Below are 6,519 nucleotides of genomic sequence, written 5' to 3' on the forward strand. Positions count from 1 at the left end.
ATCCTTTCAGTAAATTTATTTGGGCTTCAGCGCAGCCGGGAAAGAAAGCTCTCCACGTGGTACGACACCTAACTACTTGCTTTGCGGTGATGGGGGTGCCAGAACAGATTAAGACAGACAATGGCCCTGCATATGTGAGCAGCAGGATCCAAAGGTTCTTACAGAAGTGGGGTGTGACACACATCACAGGTATCCCACATTCACCAACAGGTCAGGCGATTGTGGAGCGAGCCCACCAAACACTCAAGGATTATCTGTTAAAATAGAAGGAGGAGGTGGATGTGCAGACCATGCTATCAAAAACACTATTTGTATTAAACTATCTGTGTGTAATGGGGGACCACTCGGAGCCCCCTGCGGTCATCCACTCAGGGGGAGTAAAGGAGGAAGCAACTAAGCCATTGTTTAAAGTCATGTACCGAGATCCCACAACTGGAGTATGGGAAGGTCCCGCAGAGGTTCAGTACATGGGTAGAGGTTATGTTTGTGTTCTTACCCCCACAGGGCCCCAATGGATACCTAGTAAATGGATCCGTCCTGCTAATGACCCTGCAAGAGTGACATCGATACTGGACAGCCAGGGTTAGAGGCGGTACACTTAATTGAAGACTTAAGGGCAAGAGAAAACCTACAACTGCTCTGGCAGTTTGACAAGGCAGTACAGAGATATCACTCCATGTCAATTCATACCCAAATAGCTAAGTTGCAAGAACTCACTAGTCATTTGCAGCAAGACACAGGCTTGGCTTTAACAGATTGGCTAAGATCTTTCGGGCGAGGGCCTTGGATAACCTCCCTACTGCAACATGTAATCAATATTGTGATTGTTATTTTACTGCTTGTCCTTTTTGTACCTTGCTTTTTTCGCTGCTTGCAACAGATGATGTATCGCATAGCAGAAACAGTAACTACTCGACACACTGCGTTTGTTGCACAAAATAAAAAAGAGGGAATTGTTGAAGAATGGTTAGCAGTGCAAGGCCACGGATCATTAGAGGCCTTATGGCCCGATACCAAGTGCTAGCAGCCTACGTGCTGCTGAGACAAGCTGTCCTTGGGACAGCAGTAAGCACGGACACAGGCCAAAGATAAAAGAACTTGTGGTGAATAGAGCATAGCAGTAAGCACGTATACAAAGTTTTCAGCATGCCAAGAGGAGGAACCTTCTCACGCTTGATATAGCCAATCAAGTATAGATGAGTAGTGTATGCTAACCAACTATAATTTGACAAGTATGCTGAACGCTTCGGGCAAAAGTATAAGAACGGATAGTATGAGCAATAAAGTTGAACAATGCTTTACCAATCATATTGATTGATTGCATTCTTCCCTCACCGAAATCCTCCGCAGTGCAGCACATCCTGCGTAGGAGACGGTCCTGGTGTCCCAGAGGGAATTGTGCGTGGCTTTGCGGACAGTGGTGCAGATGGAGCCCAGGTCGCTGAGGGCCAGGTTGAGCAGGAGGAAGAACATGGGGCTGTGCAGGTGGTGGCCGCAGGCTACGGCGCTGGTGACCAGGCCGTGGCCCAGGAGGGCAGCCAGGGAGATGCCCAGGAAGAGGCAGAAGTGCAGGAGCTGCAGCTGCCGCGTGTCTGCCAACGCCAGCGGGAGGAAGTGGCTGATGGAGCTGCTGTTGGACATTTGCTGTGGCTGCATATGGGGACATGTTCATGGATAAAGGACAGTGACAAGTCAGGACTGGCTGCTTTGAGCCAAACCCGTGCCATTCCCTGTAGCCTGTCCTGCTGGTGTTGGTGTCTTTGGGGCGGACCCTGACTGCCGACACAACAGCAACACATTCGCTTAAGAGCTGGACTAGGTCAGTGCAAAAGATGGCGGCCAGGGCTGAGGGAGCCACACACAAGATGGCGGCCAGGGCTGGAGAACCACACACAAGATGGCGGCTGGGGCCGGGCTGCCAGGGCGGCTGATCTCACTAGGAGGCGCAGCCTCAGCCCTCTGGCTGCCATCCTGCGTGGGGCAGGCTGAGCCCCCCTGCAGTGTCTGTTGGAATGGACATTAACGGACACCCGGGAAAAGGACACGGTCTGGCACCTTTGCTCTGTGCACACAAACACAGACCAGCCAGTTTGGAACGCCAACTGGCAGTACTTTGATGTCAAGGCAATTCAAATAGGGGAAAATAGAACGAAACTCCAGGCATTGAACATTTTAAAATAAAAACATCTTCTTTTTTTTTTTTTTTTTTTTTTTTTGAAAGAGGGCTAAAAGCACTTCTTGTGCACATGGACGCCAGTTAGCATCAAGCAGCATCACAAGTGGTTTCGTCCAGGCAGGAGTCACAGTGAGTGTGAGGTGATGAAAACGGAGATGGGATCTGCTTGAGGCGGATGGTGCAGCGGCTGCTCACCTGCGACGTGTATCCCTCAGGGTACTCATTTCTTTAGAACACTATGAAGAATAGAGGGAATTGAAAGTCCACTGCAGTTTAGGTTGTTCTTCACGAGATTGTTCAAGTTGAGCACAGCCATTCTGTTCAGCAGACACACGGGCAGGGGCTTCTTGGAGCGCTGCTCTGGCACCCATTCTTTGGAGGAGGGGATTGCAGGAAAGAAGAAAAGAAGCTCATCAACTACTGAAGAGGAAGAGTCACTGACAGGAAGCAGTGGGTTAAGAAATGTGAGGGGAAAAAAGGCAGAAAACATGAGGTGACAAGTGTGAGAAATGGGAGTGGAAAAAGGAGGGAAGTGTGAGGGAGGAAAAGGGAAGGAAACCTGAGTGGGAAAGGCTGAGAAAACTGAGGGGAAAATGGTGAAGACGTGAGTGAAAATAGGAGAGGAAGGTGAGAGGAGGAAAAGGCAGGACATATGACGGGAAAATTCTAAGAAACATAATCAGGGAAGGCTGAAAAACATAGAGGAAAAAATGGAGGGAAATGTGAGGGGAAGAGAGTGAGAAAATTACTGGCAGAGAAAGAGAAACAGGCAGCAAATGTGAGGGGAACATTGTGAGAATCCTGAGGGGAAAAGAGGGAGAAACCGAAGGGCAGAAAAAGGCAGAAAACATTAGGGGGAAAAAAAGGGTGGGAAGTTGGATGGGAAAAGTGACAGAAAAAAGGAGTGAAAAAAGAGCACAAAATGCTAGAGGAAAAGTATAAGCAACATGAGGGGGAAAGAATGATGAACGTGAGGGGAAAAGTGGGAGAAATGGGAGAGGGAAAGCCTGGGAAACACGAGGGCAAAAGTGAGAAACATGAGGAGACAACTTGGAGAAAAATGACTGAGGAAAGGAGAAAAGCATGAGGAGAGAAAAGGGCAGGGTAAGTGAGGGGAAAATTGTGAGAATCATGCGAGAACAAAAAAGCAGGAAAAAGCGGGAAGCTGGGGAAGTGCGAGAGGCAAAGTGTGAGGAAAGGGAGCTGAAAAGGGTGGGGAAAAGAAGTAAAACTTGGGAGGCAAACATGACAGGAAAACTGTGAGACTCGAGAGGGGGAAGGAGTGGAAATGTGAGAGGGAAAAGAACAGGAAAGGTGAAGGGAGAAAAGGAGCGAAGGCAGGATTGGCATGACAGCTGAAATGATTCCTAACACATTCCCCCATGCATTTGCCCATTTATTGCACTAGCCCAGGGCTTCTCTGTATGTCCGTCTCCCCCTGTGCCTTGATTCCTGTTTGGAAGCAGCAGAAGTGCAGGATGTGCCCACCAGCAGGAGCTGCTCCAGGCTGGGAAGGGGCCAGGTGGTGCTGATTTCCAGAGGCTTCTGTGTCCCAGGTGAGGCCAGGGCAGGAGTGGGTTGAAAGGTGCTGCTGCTGCTCCTCTGTGCCAGAGAGCCCTGGCTGGGCAGGGCCCGGCGCCCACTGCACTGCGGGCTCTTTCTCCTGCCACAGCTGGGCACACCTGGCAACAAATCATGATGACTTGTGGGGAAACCAAGGGCTTTGTGGAGGCTGCATTGCTCTGCACACACCCGGGCCACCTGCAGCACAGAGCTTTGGCCCCCGGAAATGTAAACCCGAGGGGAACAGCTGGAAAAGGTTTCGTTTTCACCTTTCAATAGAAGCAACTAAAATCAAAGTTACCAAGAAGGGCTCCGATCCCTGGTGCCAGCTCGGTGTGAGAAAGGAGGCATGACTTTATTTCAGTGCTGGGTGCGTGGGGAATCACTTTCCTAACACGTGCTCAGCCAGAAATCCCACCTACTCATTTGTAACCATGGAAATAAGACCTACTCATTACTTTGCTGAAACTCACAGGCTAAACATTCCCTCAAATTAGTTGACATATTTAAACCACTTCTCAGAAGTTACTGACAGGAGAGTAGGGCTCTCTTGAGAGTCTCGGGTGGTCATTTGGGGAACATCCCATTCCTGCAATTCTCCTCTGATGCCCAAGAGCCTCCTACAACCACTCTTTTCCCCCTGAATTCATTCCAGCTACATTCTTAGGAAGACTACTCTATTCTCAAGGCTAAGGTAGCCACTTGCACACATCAATCACTGCACTGGGGGAATAGAGGGCTCAACACTCTGTTAATGCAAAGGGAATTCACAATTTGTTACAGTTCAACATTTTCTCAAAACCTGCCTTCTCTGGGAATTGCTCACAAGCATGTCCTCAATGCACCTTGAAAATGTTTTTGCTGACTGAAGCCAGAGTGTGTCTTTCCTTCAGCAATTCAGAAGAAAAACACAAACTGCCTACTGAAACCCTTCTGCTCCCTTCCAAATCAGTTCACTGCTCAAGCACGAGCCACAGGCTCATGCCCGATTCCCTCAGTGAGATAGGAGGTAATATTTTGCTGCAGCTGCAGGGTTATTAGAAGAAGGAACGAAAGCTGTTGGTTCTTGGGGTTGTTATTTAGGGTTTGGATTGGTTCTAGTTGATTTGTTGGGTGTTGCTGTGAGCTGGGAGAGGGGCCAGCGTGAAGACCAAACCAAAAGGGAAGTAGGAGAAGAGGGGAGGGAACAGAAAAGGAGGCGGTGGGGACAGAATACAAGTTTCCTATTTCCCGGCCAAAGGGAAAGGGGACACGGTTCGCCCTGGGCTGGGAAAGGCCATAAATAGCAGCATTTTCTGTGTGTGTGTTGTGTGTGTGTTTGGCTCTTGGGAGAGGGAGATACACACCCAGCTCCGGTGAATCCTTCCTAAGAAACAGTTCTCTTTGGCTTTGATGACTTTGTCTCCCCATTTAATTTCATCTAAGAGTTGGCTCCTTTCTAACACCCCTCTCCCAGCAGCTCAGGGCTGCATTGCACAGTGCTTGCTGTGTGCCAGAGAGCTCAAAGCAGGCTGGCCTGGTGCCCCGGAATATTTCTGCAGAACACTCTGCATTTCACCCCTTTGCTCTGGCTCAGTGCACAACTCCAGCACTGCAGGCGCTTCCTCCCAGAGCCGTGTGAGGCCCCGGCTCCTGCAGATGTGACCTGACAAGCTGTCCCTGCCTGCCGCTGGCCTCGCTTCCCCCGGCAGAAACGCCGTGCCTGAAGGAGGCTGCCCTGTGCAGGAGCCTGCGGAGCAGCCCGGCTCCCTCCCCTGTGCCCAGAGCGCTGCACACACTGCTCACCTTGGCCAGGAGTTAGAGGGCAGCCGGCACAAGGGTGGCAATCCTCAGCCAGGCCTGCAGCCCTCGGCTGTGGTTTGCCTTTCTCTGCTCCTGTGCACGCTCCGGACGGCCGATGCCACCGGTCTGTGCTGTGCCCAGCACGGCCACGCTTCCCCTCGGGAGAGCCTTCCCCACTTTCCAACTGTACCAAAGAAGCCATCAATGTCACTCTCCACCTCTAAGAAAAAACTGACACTTCAGAAGAAAATGTTGAGCTTTCTCAGAGGCTCAGAAGGAGGACAATCTTTGAAACGAGTTGAGGTTTCACAAACTTTATTTCCAATCCTATGCTACAATCCTACTCCACTGTCCTAGCTGCAATCCTACTCTGCAGTCCTATTCTACAATCCTTCTCTATAGTGGTGTTGGAGAAAACAGTTGTCTGATTCCTGTCTCCTCCTTCCACTCTTTCACTGAAGTGATCAGTGGCACCAGGCTGGACACAGGCTTGGCTGATGTTATAAATGGATGCTGCACAAAGAAAAAAAGAAACCAAGAATGAACCATTACTTTGCAAGCTAAGAGCCTCAAAGGCAGGGCAATATTTTTCAAAGGAAAAGGAGATTGAATCAGAGTAGGTCGAAGGAGCAACAGTGGGGCCACATTGGCACAGCTTGCTGCAAGAGCTGCTAAGTGCCCCAGGCCTGGAAATATCTCAGGTCTGAGCATCCTGATCTCTTGAAAGAGGTCCCTGGTCATATTGCAGGGCACGCGGACCAGATGAGCTTTACAGGCCCCTGCCAGCCCAGCCCAGTCTAGGATTCCTGACTGTTCTCATTTGAACAGCACCAAGAGTGGAGGTGAAGAGGAGGAGGCTCCCCTGATGCCTGGCCGTTCAGTGCAGGAGGAGCCCGTCCCTGGGACACTGTTTCCCCTGCAGCCCCTTGGCATTTTACCTGCAGCAGCTCCTTGGCAGACCAGCGCCGCTCCTCGTCTCTCTGCAGGCAGCAGCTCAG

Source organism: Chamaea fasciata, unplaced genomic scaffold, assembly GCF_029207755.1.
Source record: "Chamaea fasciata isolate MVZ Bird 193981 ecotype frontalis unplaced genomic scaffold, bChaFas1.0.hap1 SCAF_55, whole genome shotgun sequence".
Lineage (NCBI taxonomy): Eukaryota > Metazoa > Chordata > Aves > Passeriformes > Sylviidae > Chamaea > Chamaea fasciata.